The following is a 22,496-nucleotide window of genomic DNA, read 5'->3' as shown; positions in this document are numbered from 1 at the left end:
GAAACTCCACCACCCTCTATAAAAACGCAGTAGAAAGTGGAGACCATCTACTGACGAGATTCTTCAGGTTTTGAAGAAACTCCATACAAAGCATTCAATAGCCCAATAAAACCAATCAATACCATAAAACGCAGTAGAAAGTGGAGACAATCTACTGACGAGATTCTTCAGGATTCGAAGAAACTCCCCCACCCTCTATAAAAACGCAGTAGAAAGTGGAGACAATCTACTGACGAGATGCTTCAGGTTTTGAAGAAACTCCATACAAAGCATTCATTCCCCTTCTATAAAACGCAGTAGAAAGTGGAGACAATCTACTAATGATATTCTTCAAGATTTGAAGAAATTCCATACAAAGCCTCTATTTTTAAGCATAAAGCAGCATAATTGGACATACCATTTTATTGGAGTATCTTTAACCATATTTAGTTAACTGATTCACCCTTCCAGCTTTTGGGAGGGTGGGTGGGATTTTTTGGTCCATCAAGATCGAAGGAACAATTGCAAGTGCATCACTAGGAGAACTATGGACATAACAAAGGAATGAAAAATAAGACGGAGACCTGAATGGCTGCACACCACTAAAGTGACAGCTGACTGGACAGAAAACTGAGCTTGTTGCTATAACAACATAACAACAACCCCTAAATTAAAACTGAATTGACCAGGAGACCAAAAAACTTTTAAGTGTACTTGAGAATGCTCAAGTGGGAATAAGAGGATAAGCCTCTACACCTAGATGCACATGACAGCCTAATGTCCCCTGCTGCTGAGACAATCTAGTTTTTAAAAGATTTGCAACTTTAAAAAACGGAATTGTGTAATCAGGATTACTCCAGTACAGGCATTGTAACCTGGTATTTCTTTGAAATGAAAAGTAGACAAACTAGGGAGTAAGAGTTAACTTATTTGGACTTTGTTAAAAAGGAAACCCCGCCTATTGAGTTGGTTGAATATATAAAATCAGTTTATATTGGATTCCCCTATCACCTCTTTGTATCCAAATGGCAACATACACAGTGGAACAACCTGTTAGCAAGTTTGCCCGATGATCACCCTGCACTAGAAATGGATTTCTCAGAGAACTTCACCGTCATTGCCCAGGAAGAAGCACAGTCAATGCATTGGTCCCTACCACAAATTACCATCCATTCCTGTGTCATATGGAGACCAGCTATTCCCAGTGATAATAGTAATGAATGCCATGTGAAGGAACATTGGCTTCTTCTCTCAGATAACTTCACCCATGACTCTGAATTTGTCCATCACACTGTAAATTAAGTTATTGCCACAGAGCTGGTGTCTATTGGCTGTCGATTTTCCACCATTCACCAAAGGACCGATGGATGTGCAGCACAATACAAGTCAAAAAATCCATTTGGTGACTTAAGTTGTAGCCGGCAGCATGTTAATGCTAATGTAGTGACAAACTACAGTGCAACAGGTCACGGTAAAGGAGAGGTTGACAGTGCTGCAGGATTCTTAAAATCAGCTGCTCGCTATGCAATCATACGTAAACCTGACAAAGTAGTTATCCACTGTGTGAAAGATTTGTATGACTTTGCAACAACAAATTTAAGTCCACCTGTCAATGTAGGGGATGTGGACAGGCAGAGGGAGAAACCCTTGTTTTCAACTATCACTGGAACCTTCATTATGTGGCATCAGTGGGTGCGCAAGGTAGACTCAAAGTGTGTTAACTTTCTTTTTACTGCTTCAGTACACCTTATAGATGGTGTTCTTATTACAGATGACATGAAGTCGGACTGTCAAAATTTTCATTGATATGAACTATTCAGGGAAAAGGCAAACACTTCTCAGCAATAAATATAAAACAAACCAATAACTTTGTCGACATCTGGTGCATTTTCCTGATATCTTATGACACTGAGAGAAACTGAGAAAGAGTACAAGAGAACTGATTCAACGATATGAAGGACTACGTATAATCTGGCATAATGGGATTGATATTCACCATTTGACCACATTAACATGTGACCAACATTCAGCTGAGGCTCTCATTTTCATCCTTACCTCAGGATTCTTCGCATCAAGTTTAAAAGGTCTCTTTAACATTTGACCACATCCAACCTTCGACCTTGGGTCCCCATCGGTTGCGTTGTTCATGTTTTCCTCATATGAAGGATGCTTTGCACCAAGTTAACGACCAAAAGGGGCTATTGCAACTTTTGACATGATTGGACATTTCAGCTCAGGTGACCTTTTCATCAACGGGATTCATCCTTCTTATCTCCTGCAACCATAACCATTGCATTGCTTATTCACTTACTACTATCAAAACATAAATCAATAACCGATGTGTTTCTCATTTGCAATACTTTCAGGTGCAAACATTAGCTTCACTCCGCTTGGGATCTCTGCGAACCTCGCCTATTTTCAAGGCACTCAAGGTCAGAATTGTTGCAGCAAAAGATGAAGAAAAAAAGAACTGTACTGGGATTAGCAGATAGCACTGGCATCAAGCGAGGGTATTGTTTCAGAAGTTTCTCCTACCACGCCTTACAGACAGTGCGTTGCTGAGAAATTATGTCAGAGGCAAATCATGCATTATCCCACATCAGGGTACAAGCCTTTCTAAAGCAAATAGCAGGCCTATCTCCCAGAACATTTCTAAAGAAAATAACATGCCTATCTCCCAAGAACGTCATGACGCCGCATACCAACTTGTACATCCTCCAAAACCAAAAGTTTATCATCTTCTGAAAGCGCCGTTATCAGAAGTTGTGAGCCCACTCATTAGCATCTCTAACGTCACAGTAATACATTATACAGGTATAATTAGGTAAACTTACATCCAACTCCATCCATTATTCTACTATTTGATCTGATACAATTGGGCCATAGAAGCAACCCTTTGCATGCAAGGACTGATGACCACAATTTTAATTGCAATTGTTACTGTATATCAGGATATCAGAAGCGCCAATATTAGATATCACTAAGTCCATATCTTACAACAAACAAGACATGACAGAAGGGGCCATGAAAGATTGGTTGAAACATGCTAGTACCGGCTGTATGTGAAATGATCATGCAACAAGGATGTGGTGAACATAAAGGAAGAGTCCTTTGTGGTAGTGTAGGAATTATAGGAAGAGAGAGAGAGGGATTAGTAAGGCAACAATATCACTTCTATTTATGGCACCAAATAAAACTTTTAACAAAGTTCCCAGATATAAAACACAAATACCAGCCAAAATTAGAATCAAGAAAAACGATGAGGCCAAACAGCATGGAGAAACACACATTTGCAGAACTCAAGTCAAATATGCTGTGGAACTTGGAACATGTTTTAACAGGAAGTGTGCAATGTTTTCATATCATGATAAAAACAAACTAAATGTTGGTGGTGGCCCAGCTGTATACCGATATATCGGATTCAAAACGTTGTTACACCACCTGAAACAAGCAAGAATGCGACAATTTATTTGGGTGTGCCACATACTAGAAATGGATATGGCTCATATTCCAACCATAACTGGTCCACAAGTTTAAAGGTGATTCCATCCGGATATATGCGCTTAGGGCAGAAGAATAATACAAACATTTCATGTACAAAGAAGACGTGCAAGATCAGTCAGACCAGCTTGACGCAGCACATCAACAGAACCTATTGGTCCCCATTGCGGCAGTAGGCTTTATGTAATTCCCCAAGAACAACCTCAGAAATCTAATGCAGGATTTGTAAGGCATCCTTCATCAGGTAGAGGAATACAACTGGAATTTTTGAAATGCAATGACAGTGCTTGTAAAGATCATTCTGTAAACCCTGTGAACATGATAAACATGGTAAAAGGCAAAGAGCTCATTACAGAATGTCATGGTCATAATCTGACACCACTTCCATCAGAGCTGCATGAAGGATATCATGAATCATGCAGAGACACAGCAGTGTAATCAAAAAACAAAGAAAAAGTATCACATGTGGAAAATGAGTTCATTTGTGGCATGATATACCTAAACACATTGGTAGCAAACCACTTTTCTGCCTCTCCATGAAGAGCACAGCTGGTATGACTGACTCGCAATACAAAACCATTGCTAATGCTACAAATAAACAGTTACGTCCAATAGGGCACAAAATTTATGCTCCACCCCAAGCTCTTCGAAAGGCAGAAATGTGTATAAAAATGTCCAATTTGAACTCATTCCCTCATCCATGCACATCGTTCCTTGCACATTCTTAACCGATGCTGAACGTTTCAAGTCAATAAATTTGTTGGACGGACTCTTGCAACGTTGCCACCCAATATCATTGGAGAGCGTTTTCGATATGACAAGGCCGTAGCTCAAACTCTGAGTGAGTATGAAGAAGTGGTTCAGATGAGTTATCGAAAGAAGGTGTGCAAGTTCCTGATGTCCTTGATGTAATATTTAAGGACGGGCTGATGTGCTTGGGGATGTTGATCGATATAAGGGCATAACTTTCAAACACTTACCCACAAATGCCCCGACGCATGCCTTTTCTCTCCTCAAAATATTTTTCATATGATAACCAGAAGCACTTAGTATATAGGGCAACACATCCCAACTCTGGAGTGCTTTGTCGCACATTGATATCTGTCATCACAGATGAAAACGACCCAACATCCAGTGCAGTGTGTTTACATCTGATAAAGCAAGAGAAAGGGGAACCAAGGTTGTAAGGTTTCTTGATCCCAAGTTCTCTTCTTCATCAGAATTAATATTACCACCACCATGGTTGACAAGAAGCTAAAGCGCCATTACAGAGGCCTCAATATACCTGCAAGAAATTTAGGCTGAATGCTCTGCTTCTACAATAAGAGTACAGACAAAAAATACCATAGAAACTGTACCAAACTTAAGGAGGGGATCTAAACCAAGATGCGAATCACTCAGTAACTTAAATCCTTTGCCTGTCCCTAAATCTATTTAAAAAAAGCTCAGAAATTTCTCATAGGTCTGATATATCTAGTAATGATTGTGCTTTGGACATGAAGGATTCTCAGCCTACATGTACTCAAAAATACACAGTTGATCAAGCAACATCACCTTCACATCCTGAAACTAAAAAGGTGAGAGGCAAAGGCAAGAAAAAGTTACTGAGTGAGCTTAAACGAGAGAACAGCAGAAAGCGTAGGTTAAAACCATACTTGCAAAGTTTGTACGATATGGCCAAGTATGACAATATTAACGATGTTCTTGGCCACTTGCGTCAAACTCTGCCACCCTTCCAGAAGTCGTGTTGCCTCCATTGCCCCTCAAACCACTTTTCTGCCTCTCCATGAAGAGCACAGCTGGTATGACTGACTCGCAATACAAAACCATTGCTAATGCTACAAACACAAAGTTACGTCCACTAGGGCACACAATTTATGCTCCACCCCATGCTCTTCGAAAGGCAGAAATGTGTATAAAACCAGGTTATGTTCAATTTGAACTCATTCCCTCATCCATGCCATCTTTCCTTCCCATAACCATTTAACCGATGCTGAACATTGCAAGTCAATAAATTTGTTGGATGGACTCTTTAAAGATCCTGTAACTTTGCTACCCAATATCATTGGAGAGCGTTTTCGATATGACAAGGCCGTAGCTCAACTCTAAGTGTGTATGAAGAAGTGGTTCAGAGAGTTATCGAAACAAGGTGTGCAAGTTCCTGATGTCCTTGACGTAATATTTAAGGACGGGGCTGATGGGCTTGGGGATGTTAATCGATACAAATGATTAGACACATGCCTTTTCTCTCCTCGAAATATTTTTCAATGTGGGTTACAACCAGAAGCACTTATATAGGGCAATACATTGCAACTCCGGAGCGCTTTGTCGCACACTGCTTTCCACCATCGCGGATGAAAACGACCCAACATCCAGTGCAGTGTGTTTACATCCAATAAAGCAAGAGAAAAGGGAACCAAGGTTGTAAGGTTTCTTGATCCCAAGTTCTCTTTTTCATCCACTTAGTATATAGGGCAACACATCCTGACTCTGGAGCACTCTGTCTCACATTCCTTTTCGACATCGCAGATGAAGATGACCCAACTTCCAGAGCAGTGTGTTTGCATCTGGTAGAGCAAGAAAAATGGGAACTTCAGGGCTAGGTTGTAAGGTTTCTTGATCCCAAGTTCTCTTCTTCATACAGAATTAATATTATTACCACCATGGTTGACGAGAAGCTAGAGCGCCATTACAGAGGCCTCGATATATCTGCAAGCAATTCAGGCTGCACGCTCTGCTTCTACAATAAGAGTACAGACAAAAAAAAAAGAAACTGTACCAAACCTAAAAGAGGGGATCATCTCTGTATGTAGGTCTGATATATCTGGTAATGATTGTGCTATGGACGTGGATGATTCTCAGCCTACATGCACTCAAAAATGCACAGTTGATCAAGCAACATCACCTTCACGTCCTGAAACTAAAAAGGTGAGAGGCAAAGGCAAGAAAAAGTTACTGAGCTTAAAGAGGGCAGCAGAAAGCATAGGTTATATTAAAACCATACTTGCAAAGTTTGTATGATATGGCCAAGGAAGAGTATGACGATATTAACCATGTTCTTGGCCACTTGCGTTGAACTCTGCCACCCCTTCCAGAAGACGAGTTACCTCCATTGCCCCTCAAACCACTTTTCTGCCTCTCCATGAAGAGCACTGCTGGTATGACTGACTCGCAATACAAAACCATTGCTAATGCTACAAACAAACAGTTACGTCCACTAGGGCACACAATTTATGCTCCACCCCATGCTCTTCGAAAAGCAGAAATGTGTATGTTCAATTTGAACTCATTCCCTCATCCATGCCATCTTTCCTTCCCATAACCATTTAACCGATGCTGAACATTGCAAGTCAATAAATTTGTTGGATGGACTCTTTAAAGATCCTGTAACTTTGCCACCTAATATCATTGGAGAGCGTTTTCGATATGACAATGCCGTAGCTCAAACTCTGAGTGAGTATATGAAGAAGTGGTTCAGATGAGTTATCGAAAGAAGGTGTGCAAGTTCCCGATGTCCTTGATGCAAATTTAAGGATGGGGCTGATGGGCTTGGGGATGTTGATCGATACAAGGGCATAACTTTCAGACACTTACAAATGCCCTGAGGCATGCCTTTTCTCTCCTTGAAATATTCTAAATGTGGATAACCAGAAGCACTTATGGCAATACATCCCAACTCTGGAGCGCTTTGTCGCACATTGATTTCTGCCATCGCGGATGAAAAGACCCAACATTTAGTGCAGTGTGTTTACATCCGATAAAGCAAGAGAAAAGGGAACTAAGGTTGTAAGGTTTCTTGATCCCAAGTTCTCTTCTTCATACAGAATTAATATTATCACCACCATGGTTGACAAGAAGCTAGAGCACCATTACAGAGGCCTTGATATACCTGTAAGCAATTCAGGCTGCACGCTCTGCTTCTACAATAAGAGTACAGACAAAAAATACCATAGAAACTGTACCAAATGAATGGGAGAGAACTTGGGAAGACACAGAGATAAGGGCTCTGAAACGCTGGGAGGGTGGCTGGAGATCAAAGGATGAAAAGGATGAATCCTGAACTGGTCGAGTCGATGGTGAGATTGGTGACCAAACTGAGCGACAAACAACCACCAGTAGATCAGAGAAGTTTACAGGAATATGTACAGGTGGCAACGCCCACACAACCAATGACACCAATGACCAGAGGAAAAAGTCATCCATTTTTTAAACACACATAATTATGTGAAAACGTGATTTCTCTTCATATAAGTAATGGAGAAAAAGGGCAAGAGAAAGAAATATGGACGGGGGAGTAAGAAAGAAGGGCTTCAGTGCCCTACAAGAAGTAAAAGAAGCCATCAAAAAGATGAACATAAATATTCATGTTCCACCATCCTGACCATCCCCTTTTAATCCAAAAATAATTTTGTCTCCATTCAGCCGTCTGTTGACAATCCTCAACTTTTCAGCATACTTACAGAAATAAAATTCAAAAATCTTACAGGTGACCAAAATTTACAAATCAGTCCATGAATGATAGAAAACAGATTTCAAATTTATTATGTCCACTATATCATCCAATTGCTCATGACAATTTTCAAAAATATGTTATGTGCCCTAAATGTGGGAAATTGTATCTATATTCCATTCTCACAGGAGTCAATCACATATAGTGAAATGCATAGTCCTTGAGTCTAATCGGAAAAAAGTTGCATAACAAAGCAGTACTATCTCTTTTACCATTATGTCCGTAGAACACAACAGTGAACTGGTCAAGACAATGGTGACCAAACTGAGTGACAAACAACCACCGGTAGATCAGAGAAGTTTACAGGAATATGTGCAGGTGGCGACGCCCGCATAACCAATGACACCAATGACCAGAGGAAAAGGTCATCCATTTTTTTAAACACACATAATTATGTGAAAACACGATTTCTTTTCAAAAAGTAATGGAGAAAAAGGGCAAGAGAAAGAAATATGGACGGGGGAGTAAGAAATAAGGGCTTCAGTGCCCTAGAAGAAGTAAAAGAAGCCATCAAAAAGATGAACGTAAATATTACCATCCCTTTAAATCCAAAAATAATTTATGTCTCCAATGAGCCGTCTGTAGACGATCCTGAAAATGGATTTCAAATTTATTACGTCCACTATATCATCCAATTGCTCATGACAATTTTCAAAAATATGTTATGTGCCCTAAATGTGGGAAATTGTATATTGTACCATTCTCACAGGAGTCAATCACAGATAGTGAAATGCATAGTCCTTGAGTCTAATCGGAAAAAAGTTGCGTAACAAAGCAGTACTATCTCTTTTACCATTATGTCCGTAGAACACAACAGTGAAATGGTCGAGACAATGGTGACCAAACTGAGCGACAAACAACCACCGGTAGATCAGAGAGGTTTACAGGAAAATGTACTGGTGGCGACGCCCACACAACCAATGACCAGAGGAAAAGGTCATCCATTTTTTTAAACACACATAAAAAAATGTGAAAACACAATTTCTTTTCAAAAATGGAGAAAAAGGGCAAGAGAAAGAAACATGGAAGGGTGAGTAAGAAATAAGGGCTTCAGTGCCCTAGAAGAAGTAAAAGAAGCCATCAAAAAGATGAACATAAATATTCAGGTTCCACCATCCTGACCATCCCCTTTTAATCCAAAAATAATTTTGTCTCCATTCAGCCGTCTGTTGACAATCCTCAACTTTTCAGCATACTTACAGAAATAAAATTCAAAAATCTTACAGGTGACCAAAATTTACAAATCAGTCCATGAATGTTAGAAAACAGATTTCAAATTTATTACGTCCACTATATCAGGCTCATGACAATTTTCAAAAATATGTCATGTGCCCTAAATGTGGGAAATTGTACCTATATTCCATTCTCACAGGGGTCAATCACAGATAGTGAAATGCATAGTCCCTGTGTCTAATCGGAAAAAAAAAGTTGCTTAACAATGCAGTACTATCTGTTTACCATTACGTCTGTAGAACACAACAGTAAACTTGTAAAGACGATAGTGACCAAACTGAGCGTCAAACAACCACCGGTAGATTAGAGAGGTTTACAGAGAAATGTACAGGTGGCGACACCCACACAACCAATGACCAGAGGAAAAGGTCATCCATTTTTTTCAAGCACACATGTGTGAGCATGCAATTTCTCTTCAAAAAAAAATGAAAAAGGGCAACAAAAAGAAAGATGGAAGGGGAAGTAAGAAAGAAGGGCTTCAAAGCCCTAGAAGAAAAAGAAGCCATAAAAAAAACTAGCATAAATATTCAGGTTCCACCATGCTGACCATCCCCTTTTAATCCAAAAATAATTTATGTCTCCATTGAGCCGTTTGTTGACAATCCTCAACTTTTCAGCATCTTACAGGTGACCAAAATTTACAAATCATTCCACGAATGATAGAAAAAATGGATTTCAAATAAGAAATCACAAGAGAGTGAGTAAGTCAAATTTTGTGTGAATTAGTCTTCACCATCTTCATCTTTGGAGTAATCCCTAATAAGCATGTAATATGGACTGATGAGCAGACGATAATATTTGTGAGTACATTTAGAGGTGTGATTGAGCAAAACAAACCCATTTCCATAGGGTTTATAAAAGAAGCTTTGGGGCATGGACTAGATGGGAAAACCGAGCAGCAAATATGGACGATACTGTCTTTCGGTACATTGGCAAATGTGTTTTCCACCATCAAGTTGTCTAAGAAATCACAAGAGAGTGAGTAAGACAAGTTTTGTGTGAGATCAGTCATCACAATCTTTTATAATTATGTAATATTTTGTGTTCTAAGTCATCAAAAACACAGATGGACAGATGAGCAGAAGCAAATATTTGTGATTACATTTAGAAGTGTGATTGACCAAAACAAAAGTATTCCCAAAGCGTTAATAAAAGAAGCTTTGGGGCATGGACTAGATGAAAAATCAGAACAACAAATACGGATGATATGCAGTCTTTTGGGAAACTGTGTTTTCCACCATTGAGTTGTCTAACATTCAGAAGTGTGATTGACCAAAACAAAAGTATTCCCAAAGCCCATTTCCAAAGCGTTAATAAAAGAAGCTTTGGGGCATGGACTAGATGGAAAATCTGAACAACAAATACAGACGATGCGGTCCTTTGGTACATTGGAAAATATGTTTTCCACCATCGAGTTGTCTAAGAAATCACAACAGAGTGAGTAAGGCAAATTTTGCGTGAAAGCTATCAGTTCGCCAAGGCCAAACGCAACAGATTGCCTTCACAGTTACAATTTGTTACTTTTGTAGTTGAGGGTAACATCGTCGTTGTTTTGCACCCTTTTTTGTTGAAAACCTCCAGCTATGACATTGTAATTCAGAATTGTAGCGGCAATCAATTTGGCTGCATCGGGGCTTTCGATTCTGTCAGTTTAAAGAACGAAGTCGATGCCATTTCCTACATAACAATCATCTCATAGCCAATACAATGCATTTCTCCCTAGATGTGCTTCTTCAGCGGTGCTGGGTGTTCTCTCTACTGTCTATGATTGCAGCTACAAGTACAAGGCAACACATGCACACAACAGTAAGGACAAACAACCACTTCTTTAGTTGCAGCAGATCTCTAGTACTTCCGTGGTTGCAGGTATGTCAGAATCAGTTATTTTCTTTGTTTTGTATTGGCTTTATTTGGTTTCATCACCATATCATATATATTTTTAATAACATTATGCCATGATGTCTGGTGCACCATATGTCACTGTCACTTCCCATTAACTATACAAGCAAGTGTGCCAATTTACACGCTTCGGTGCAAGTTCTTAAAACATACATCAGGACATCCACCTGCCACCAGGATACATATATTATCAGGAACAGCTAGATACACGATAGAGTATGTGGAGGAAGGTGTTGAGTACGACCATGCACATTCTAAAGTTACCCAAACCATCCCAACTCATCTAGTAACAATGATGCCCCTATACAGGCAGTAGATGTGCTGGAAGGTATGCATGGGAATGTATCCTACCCCTAACTGCAAAGGCATGAAGTACCCTTATGCAGATATCAGAGGATCAGGAGCTGATTCTACATTTTGAAGAATGATTGCTAAAGCACAATCTGGATATCAATGATCCAGACATCATCCTCCAAGTCACCATCAAATGATGGAATGGGGTCAGTGTACCAGTATAAGGAAAAAGCGGATCACCTAATACCAGACAATGCTTTTCGGTACACATTTGCTATCTCATAAATTACAGCACATGTCAAGAATGACAGGTTTGATGTTATGTAGCAGAGTATACCAACTCCATTAAGGTGGTTATGGAGGCATTATAAAGTGCTCTAAGCATGTTTTAAACAGATTAATTGAGTAGAGCAAAGTACACTGATCAATATGCCTTTTGTTTGAGTCAATTGGACATACGGTTTTCAAAATATATCAATTTATATTTTCTTTGTATCTTATTGTTTTTTATCAATAATCAATAAAGTTAATGAGCTAAAATGACTGGAGAAGCTCATTAACATATAATTTTTAATATTTTGCTAAAAATCCATGCATAAATTCAGGGTACTTTTATTTTGCATACTTTTGCCCTGAAACTTGGTCAAAGTGTTTCTAATATGTTCTAATGTATTATATAGTGAAGCCGCTCCCTCATTTGCATATTTGCATAATTAATTAGCATTTATGCAAATTAGCTCATTAATTATGCAAATATGCAGCTACTTTATATAATACATTAGAACATATTAGAAACACTTTGACCAAGTTTCAGGGCAAAAGTATATGCAAAATAAAAGTACCCTGTACATTTATGCATTGATTTTTAGCAAAATATTGGCAAAAATTACATATTAATGAACCTTTCCAGTCCTTTTAGCTCATTAACTATATTGATTATTGACAAAAACAATAGGATACAAAGAAAATATAAATTGATGTATTATGGAAACTGTATGTCCGATTTGCTTCAAACAAAAGGCATGTTGATCAGTGTACTTTACCCTACTCAATTAATCTGTTTAAAACATGCTCAAAGCATTTTCTAATTTCTAGAAAATGCATCCAATACCACCTTAAAGTGAATAAGATTGAACTGCAGGCAATTGCTGATGACGACAGCAAAGCTACCTTCACCACCCTTATGACACCAATTGAAGAAGAAAGATATATATATGTCCTTCTTGAAGGCATGGGTAGGTGCAGGTTTGTACAGGCTGTTTAAGATGAAGTTCTATTTCAGTATGGTTGACGAAAACCGAACTGGTTTGACGGGAGTGGCTCAAACTTCATGTGTACCATGTTGCTGTGTTTTTTCACCAGGTGAGGCCAGGTTCAAAGTTGGTGATTTTATAATCAGCAGGACATATGAAGACACAAAGAAAGCAGGAGAGTACAGGAAAGAAAGCAGGACAACCCTAACAAGCTGTCAGCAGCTGGCCTGAAGAGGTCAGTCATTCCCGGGCATAAACTCAATTCCACTCATTCGAGAAGAGAAGACGCCAAGTAGAAGGGGATTAATGCAATACATGCTCATATCAACTTAGCAGAAGTTTTCTACAAACTTATATGAACACCTGCTTGTCCTATTTGTAGAACATTATGCCAAGATCTATGGCAGGGAATCATTGGTTTATAATATCCATGGTCTTCTACACATAGCAAATGACACTCAAGAGTTCAGGCATCTGGACAGTATATCAGCCTTTCCATTTGAAAACTTTTTGGGAGGGTTGAAAAAGATGATACGAAAACCCGCCTTTCCATTGCAGCAGGTAGTCCGCCGTATTTCTTAAAGGAAACAACCAATGAGACGCAATACTCATATGCCTATTGATGCATTAAAAGAAGAACATGACAATTATGGCCCAATTCTCCGTAGATATGCTGCAGGTCAACAATTCAAGAAAATGTGTGTAGATTCATTCTGCATCGGAATCAATGCACCTGATAATTGTGTGCAGATTGAAGATGATATCTATTTGATCTACAACGGTTTTGTTTATAATGGGATTACCCATGTTGTGTTCAAGAAATTCAAGCAGAAAAGCAGTCACTTCGACTACCCTCTTGATTCACAGACTCTTGGTATTTTTCGGGTCTCAGAGCTCAGTGATGAGCAGAACGTTGCATTGGTTTCCGATCTCGATTTAAAAAAAATATGTTCTACTGTTGCAGAATGGTACTCAGCTTGCTGTTCCGTTGCTACATTGTTTCTGAATAACCATGATGCAATTGTCGCAGCTTAAGGGAAGTGGCAGGTATTCAAAGCTGGAGAGCTTCAACAGCCATCAAACCTATACTCCCAAGAGAGAACTTGTTGGGTTAGAAACTGGATTTCAAGAAGGGAAACACTCGGATGCTAATAACGCTCGCCAGCAGGAAGAGAGGATCCGAAATCTTTCAAGAACTTTTTACGAATGGACGTACAATCATTCAACAAACTTTTGGGGAAAATTTCACCAATTATTTCAAAAACTCTAACACAAATGAGACAGCCCATTTCTGTAGCAGAGAAATTTTCTGTGACCCTACGATTTCTAGCATCAGGTAGACCTCATTCATTTTCAGTAAATAACTAACAATTTAACAAAAATTGTCAATACAGTACATTAATTTAATTTTTCTTTAGGCCTGTTTGTTCATTTGTTTGTTCTCTCCTCTTCTTTCTTCCTTCCTTTCTTATTTTTTCTTTTATTTACTTGGGCTACTAGTGATTACAATATTGCAATGATTGATTTGGTCTCATCATGGATGAATTCTACATTTTGTTTTGTGATAAAAGTTGTGTCCAGCATCTGATGATCTGTAGACATTGATTACAGTTATCAGAATGTAATCATCTCTGGGTCAGGCAGCATCTCATCATGTGATGCTATACCAGCAGCATCGTATGAGCTAGGCTCTTTGGTTTCAATCTTCTCCAACTGTGTGTCTGCATATCTGCATTTGAAAAGCATGGAGTACAAAATTGGTGAACAGTTGAGCTTCTTGGATGTGATGATCGATGGGCAAGAGCACTCTTTAGAGGACAAGAGTTTTGTGTTGATACCAGAACATAATGTAGTGGACATTATAAAGCTTTGCATCGTGATTCAAATGAGAAGATAGTAAAAGATGGTGTGCATGTCTATGCCTACCCTAGTTAATTGAAACAGGTTGAGATTTCGCTAATGCCTGGTTTCCATAGCTTTCAGCCAATATCTCCAAGTGATATTAATTGTCCTTCAGAGAATCATTTAAGTGATGCTGAATGCTTTTGTAAGATAAATATCATGTTTGGTTTATGAAATCATCCTGCAATGCCGCCAAATATGTATGGGCGTAAAGATACGATAAAGCACTGTAGTAGCAACGCTTTCTGAGTTCCAAGCATTGATTGCAGAATCCTGAAAAGGAATCTCTGAAAGAGTGCCATCAGAACCCATCCCAAATGACTTGGTGTTTGATGCATATTTTAAGGTTGGGGCTGATGGACTTAGTGAGGTGAGCCAGAAGAAAGGGAAAACCTTGCTCTTCCAAAAATCAGTAAGGTTTAAGTTTAGGGTTAGTGTTAGGTAAGCTTAAAATTTGGACTAGTGGTGGTTCAGACTGACAGGGTTTTGGACTGACGTGGTGTATCCGTTTGGACCAAATACAGCAATAGGTCCCACTGCCTATCAGATCAGTTTAAAAAAAAGTTAGGCCAAAGGAACTGGTGGATGACCTTCAAGGAAACTATAAGAAGGACAATCAATCAGACCTATAACCAGCCCAAAATGGATAACATCAGACTACTCCAGTTGAAATCAACACACCCCTTACAGAAGACATGACTTTAATCTCCTTCACAGGGGGTGTAGATTTCAAATGGAGTCGCCCATTCAGGTAACCCCATTTGAAAATCACACTCCTTGTGTGGAAGATTCAAGTCATGTTTTCCATGGAGGTGTCTGGATTTCTGGAATAGTCAATTTAAAATTCATAGTGTTCTCTTAAGCTTGTAATAAATACACAAAGACAACTGTATGTGAAGCATTAAGTATAGTTCTTTATTTAAGTGACCATTATAATGAATGAAGTGCAAGTACAAGTGGGGGAAGCACAATATATTTTCCCTGCCGATGTGCTAGGTATCAGAGGAAATTTCACATCAGCAAGACTCAAAATGTTTATGGTAAATTTTCTTGAGAAATTACAAAGCAATGATGCAGTTACATCTAGTATATAGTGGGGGCAAGTATGGGGGATCAGGAGCTGTTTTATGATCAGCTACCTCTCCAGTCTTATCTGGGCATTATTGAAATTTCTATACATACAACATTTTACTTTAATTAAACCAGTGGGGTTTTCAAAACTATATAATCTACTAGCCCAACCATATGGTGAATATTATCATGCACTTTTAAAAAAAGCATGCATTGTCATGCTTAAAACTTTGCAATATGGATAGCATTTCATAGTTTCAATCAAATGTCCATGAGTAAGGTTGATGCTCATTGCTCATTAACATAACTGGGTGTATAAGAGAAAAAGCAAGCAAAATCACACAAGCTAGAAAGTAAATCATAATGCATGTTTGTCAATCCAACTAAGCTCAATGATATGTGACAAAATTAAAAACAGAATTCAACAGATATGATGATCACAGCAGAATATTACAAGTCACCAGATTATGATGTACAAGAAAAATAGTGAAGTTAGAACTTTTATGTGGTATATGAGGATATTTCTGGAAATCAGGAAATGCTCTGAGAATGTTTTCAATGGATTAATTGAGTGGGGCAAAGTACATTTTACATTTTGGATCTTATTGTTTTTATCAATAATTAATGCAGTTAATGAGCTAAAATGACTGTAAAAGCTCATTAATATGTACATTTTGACACTATTTTGCTAAAAATCCATGCATTTAATGTTCGTACGAACTGAACATTAAATGCATGGATTTTTAGCAAAATCATTGTTCAGGGTAATTTTATTTTGCATACTTTTGCCTTGAAACTAGGTCAAAGTGTTTCTAGTATGTTCTAATGTATTATATAGTGAAGCTGCCCTCTAATTTGCATAATTGCATAATTAATGAACTAATTTGCATAAAACTAGCTGATCACAGCATAATTATTACAAGTCATCAGATTATGATGTATAAGATAAGAAGTTAAGTTACAAGTTTAGAGCAAAGTATACACCCATATGGCGGCAAAATGAAGTCAAATCAAACACAAAGTTGGTTGTCAGTTAACAAATCATAGAAAACAGTTGAAGATGACATATGCTGTGTCCTTTTAGCAGAGATAAATGCAAATTAACCATCGAGAATAAACTAATAAAATATACACGTATATGAGGAGGAACAAATTAAGACTGTTAAGTCAAGGCAAGTACAGTGGTTTTTAACAAATCAAAAAAAAAGACCATGCTCTACAAACATTATGATTTATTTGGATAGTGTTTCATAGTATTGTAATAGTTTCAATAAAACTTATGTATGCTGCCCCCTACCCCCATGACAAGAAGCCCCCCCCAAGGTCTCATTTTCAGGGCAAAGACCTCCTCATTTAAACAACAAATTATTATAAAGGGGACCCCTTTTTCCTGTATAACTGTTTAACTAGCCCACAAAGGTCCATTAGTGAGGAAACCATTCATAGTCCAGGAAACTAAATGATCACAGCATAGTGTTACAAATCATGGATCATGTTGTATAAGAAAGTCAAGTTTGTAAATCCAACTTCGGTAGAGAGAAGCTCATGCATGTGAAGCTTAAAACACAGCAAGGAGTATCAATAGCCCGACTAAATCGACAAAAAGGGCCACTTTTCGGGACACTTTTTGGGACAGACTTCCAAATTCAAAGAAAAATATTAAGGGGACCATTTTTTCCTGTTAAATTGTTTGAGTAGTTCAAAGGTCCATTTTTAGAGGTAAAAAATTCCATTACCATGCAAGTGAACAGTTTTGAAGTTTCACAAAAGAGAAAAGACAAGCTCGTAAAAAAAAAAAAAGTAAATCATAATACATGCATGTTTGCCAATCCATCCACATTCATTAGTAAGCAAATTAAAACAATTCTTAGTCAAGGAAACTAGCTGATAACAGTCACAGGATTACGATAAGAAATTAAATTAAGTTGCAACTTCAAAGCAAAGAATAAACCGTACCATTGTTGAAGCAAAATCAAGTCAAATCAAGTGCAAAGTGAGTTCTAAGTTATGAAATCAAAGATAATAGCATGCTCTTCATATGGAAGATGATATAATGTCACAAACCTTTATGCAAAGGAAATGCAAAGAGAATGAACTATTGAGAATAGACTATAAAGTACTCATTTGAGGAGTGATAAATTAAGTCAAGGCTAGTCCAAAGTGATGTTTTAAACATAATCAATGAAAAAAACACGCTCTACAGATAAGGGATTTATACAAGAGATTTAAAAGCAACACGGATATCAAAGAAAATTTATTTACATTGGATTCTTCCAGTTGAAATCCATATATGTGACCATCCACCACAAACTGGTAGTAAAGTCGGCTCTATGTCATTTTCTGTTTATTGCAGATTTTGATAGAATTCACTGTCAGCTTTAAAATGACACCTCAACCAGCTTCATCTGACATCTGAAAGTGAAGTTATGGTTAATCAAAGGTCAAATTCCTAATATATTTTACATAGAAATCCATATACTGTTTTTGATTTATCTCAAAATGGAAAATGCCGACTTTACGACCAGTTTGTGGTGGATGGGCACATATCGTCAGCCTGCTACGCTAATTGACAAAGTCATTTTTTGTAATTTTGAGAACAAAGAACAAAATGTGTTTCAAGCATGCATCATAATCACCCTAATTATTTAGAACTATTCCCTTTCATTTGTTTCATTATCATTTGTTCTTGTGCAAAGATTGGTGAATAAATATGTTTAAATGCATGCTTGAACCATATCTTGTACTTTGTTCTCAAAATTACCAAAAAATGACTTAGGTAATTAGCGTAGCAGGCTGACGATATCCCCTCTGGAAGATATGATTTCACACAAGGAGTGTAGATTTCAAATGGAGTTGCCCATTCAGGTAACTCCATTTGAAATTCACACTCCATGTGTGGAATTTTAAAGTCATGTCTTCCATAGGGGGTGTAAGGATTTCAGCTGGATTAGCCAAAGGGTCACACGTTTTTGATTGCTACGTACGAATTACACTTGACTGTTTCATACTAGAATAACAATTTGGTTTTTTTTGCACAGCAAATACCGATCTTCTAAGCTTGATCATTATATACAATACATTTTTACTAATTTCCATCACCGATTCATAACATAAAATAGATTTGAATTTTGAATTCACTTATATTCATCTCTTTGTTTTCAACATGATTTACTGTAAATATATTTCAGATTATTTCTAGCACATTGCGTATCAGCTTGGTTTGGTTCATATTTGGTAACAATTTAATGGCTCCTCTTACACTTATTAAATGCAAAGCTCTGAATTTTGAATTAAGCAAAAGCTTTAGAAATTACAATCACACATTCACCTATGTTTTTAACATGATTTACTATCATTATAATCAGAATATTTCTAGCACAGCAAGTATCTTACAGTTTGGTTTGGCTGATATTCTAGAAACCTTGAATCCCTTTATCTTTACTATAATTATGCATATTTAAAAATGCTAAAAATGTTATTCTCCAAAGTGTATAATAACCAATTTTAACGCAAATATTTCAATATTTTATTAATTGATTTGAAGCATTCATGATTCATTTCTTTCAGTATTGTTCATACAAGGTCATGTGTCTTATGGTGGGACCACAAAATACCTGGTGGCGTTACATTTTTCTCTCCCCTTTCTGATTTAACTTGTTGTCACAAAGTTATTCTTTGTCCAATTGCATCAAGTTTGGGCTCATTATACAGCTTGATTATTCTAATTTTCAAATATGTTTCACAATTTGGAATTCCAATTCGTTTAATTAGTGAAAAATGTTAAAATGTTAACGAAGGTAAACCTGGTGGATAAGTGGTAGAGGATAAGTGGTAGAGGAGTATGTACAATCTCTATGGCAAATGCTTTGAAGACATGAAATCTTTTTGACTTTTAATTATATCATTGTCAAATTGTGTGCTATACATGCAAATCATACCTGAAATGAAAGCTTGTTTATTCATTATTCATATTCAGCTATTAATTTCATCTAATTGTGTTTACAAGTATTCACTGAGAACTGCAAGTCACAAGAACCACAATTTTTTACTATTCACTTACACACAAATGCCAAAATTTTCAGTCACAACATGCGTTATGGCTTTCAATTGTTGTATCTTGAGAATTATACACCCTAAGATAGGAAAATTATACATTTTTGGAAAGCTTTTTACCCCAGGCATCTAAATATGCAGTTAAAATAAATGTAGGATACACTCTAAAGAAAATATTTTCAAAAATGTAATCAACATTTTGTGCATGAAGTTACGTATATTTTCGCACCCTGTATCACTACTTTGGTCAATCGTAACATAGCATTTTATTAAAGCTCATAGTGTCGCCTGTCACAAAATTAGATTTCATTTGAGGTATTCCATATCAGTAGCAAATGCAGTAAATAATCAATTTACTAGTATAATTAAATTTTTTCATGATATCACCCTATATATTTTCTTACGCACCCTGTATGTATACCAACTTCAAATTTGCATAGTTGGATTCCTTGGAACATAAGCTTTCCAAAAATTTATAGTTTTGCTGGTGTGAGATGTTTAGTTTTAGTCATGTATCAATTTTAGTGAAAAGGAAGACATATGATCAAAATTAGTGCTTGTAACGCAAATGTGCCCCACCATAAGACACATGACCACAAGGGTTTAGCCAGTATCATAAAACTGCCAGTCCACATGCACACCCAGTAGTGGGATTTAAGCTTGCAGTAAGAGCGCCACCACATAGCGAATTAAGTGCATGTCCTTTCATTAAGTTGCAAAATCAAAATGGCGACTTAAACTCTGATCAGGCTGTGATAATGTATCATCTTTTTATAGACATTCAGAGGCTTTGAGCTGTTGAATTTAATATAAGACTTTTGAAAAGATAATGTTTATCTCATCAGGATTTTTTTCGGACAAGTTACATGAGAATTTTCATGTGGCCCATGTTTGCTATTACCTGTGCAAAACAGGGTCGCTGGCTAATCCCTTGTGTTCGTACCAAAATCAGTCATTGCCTGCTACTATTATATTATTTTTAACACCCTGAGCACTACCTGCTGATCTAACATTGCCTCTGATTGGTCAATTACATGATATCTTCATTTTAATCACCAATCAGAATGGAGCTTTGCAAATAATTCACCCAAATTTTTTGCGTGGTGGAATTATTCTAACAATGTTGCAGGTAGTTCTCATGGGGTTAACATTCGAGTCATTACTCGATGCATCACAAAATGCGACTATCAAGTTTCACGACATGACTATTTAGCATGCATATTACTATGAAACCTATCACAAGCTGAAGATATGAAAATATGTACAAAAACCCAAGAAATATGTTTATCTGCTTCTGTACTAAGATGTATCAGTTCAAAGTTCAATAACATGACATCCGATTCAATAAATGATATAATGAAAGAAAATGAGTTTTAGGGTTTCCATTTCAAGATGTTTGAATTTGGAGTTATGAGGCAATTGTAAAACCATATTCTTGTAACTATTCCTGACGTAGTGCATACATCATACCTTAGCTACTGGTTCACGCTTATTTTGCACACCTGTTAGCAACCAATGTGATCAGTTTGATTGTGCTCCCAAACACAGACAACATGAACCAGTTAAAGTCACACTTAAACGGCGAATGTGAAGCAAGGTCATGCTTCAATAGACGATATCAAAATGCACCATGAACCTATATGTTTCTGCCTTTAGTGGGCGACAACCATATGATACTTCGGTAATGTGTGTTTCTATGCAGTACTTGGAATAAGCCAAAATCTTGGCCTTAACCCTACGATCTGCTGATTGGCCAAAATGAATATTGTGTCCACTTTTGAACCAATCAAGGAGGGTATTAATAAGATCATCTGCAAATGCAAGATCTGCAAATGCAAGACCATAAATAGTTTAAAGCCTAGTCATAATTGGCAATTGAAATGAGCATTTCAAGTTATCAACCAATCAGAAATGCTGTTTGTTAGATGACCATCAATTTTCACAGGTCCAAACTCAATTATGCAATTGTAATGTTAATTTGGTCCACATAAAGTGACACTTTGCAAATCTCCAGACTTGCAAATTCAACAGTACAGCTAATACTACTGAGTAGTGACAATGTCTTACTGACTTGGGCATGCTTGATGACAAAATTTCACGGTCCCTGCAGTGATTTATATAGGTTTATGGCCAAAGAGTCCATCTTATTTCAAGCACTGCTTACTATGAAGATGCTTGGTTATAAGCCCTATTCACAGAAGCATTTTTTGCATTGTACATCAGAAAATTCCCAACGCAGTACTCTAAAGAATGAAATTATCGTGTGCATATAAATTTTCACAAATTTTGCAAGAGCAGTAGATTCACAAAATCTTAATGTTGCATACATTAAAATCTTTTCTTCCTATAGACCTCTAAGGAAATTAACCAATTCACAAAAAATTTGTGTCGCAGTAACACGGGTTCTCTCCAAAACGTGAAAATTTAATGCTGCGAAAAAATCATACTTTACAGCATGTTTTAACTTTACCTGTTACATTGGCAACTGCCACTGGTACATTCATGGCTAACATCTAGATGAATCCGTTGGCCATCTCACCTATACAAGAATGCTCTATTCCATCATACATACCGAGTTTAAAAGTCAAAAAGTGCTTCATATTCCACATAATGTATCAAATAATGCATACCTACTACTTCGGAACTTACAAGCAAGGCTGCACTACCATCAGTTGTCCTATACCACTTTACGAGTTGACACATTATTTTCAGTAGGAAGCACTTTTGGACTCCTAATCCAATGAATAACAGGTCATGCAGGTAGGTGGTAATGTATCTTGAAGTTAATCTTTTTCATAAGC

Source organism: Amphiura filiformis, chromosome 12, assembly GCF_039555335.1.
Source record: "Amphiura filiformis chromosome 12, Afil_fr2py, whole genome shotgun sequence".
Taxonomy (NCBI): Eukaryota; Metazoa; Echinodermata; class Ophiuroidea; order Amphilepidida; family Amphiuridae; genus Amphiura; species Amphiura filiformis.
Note: the sequence above shows the minus strand (reverse complement) of the source record.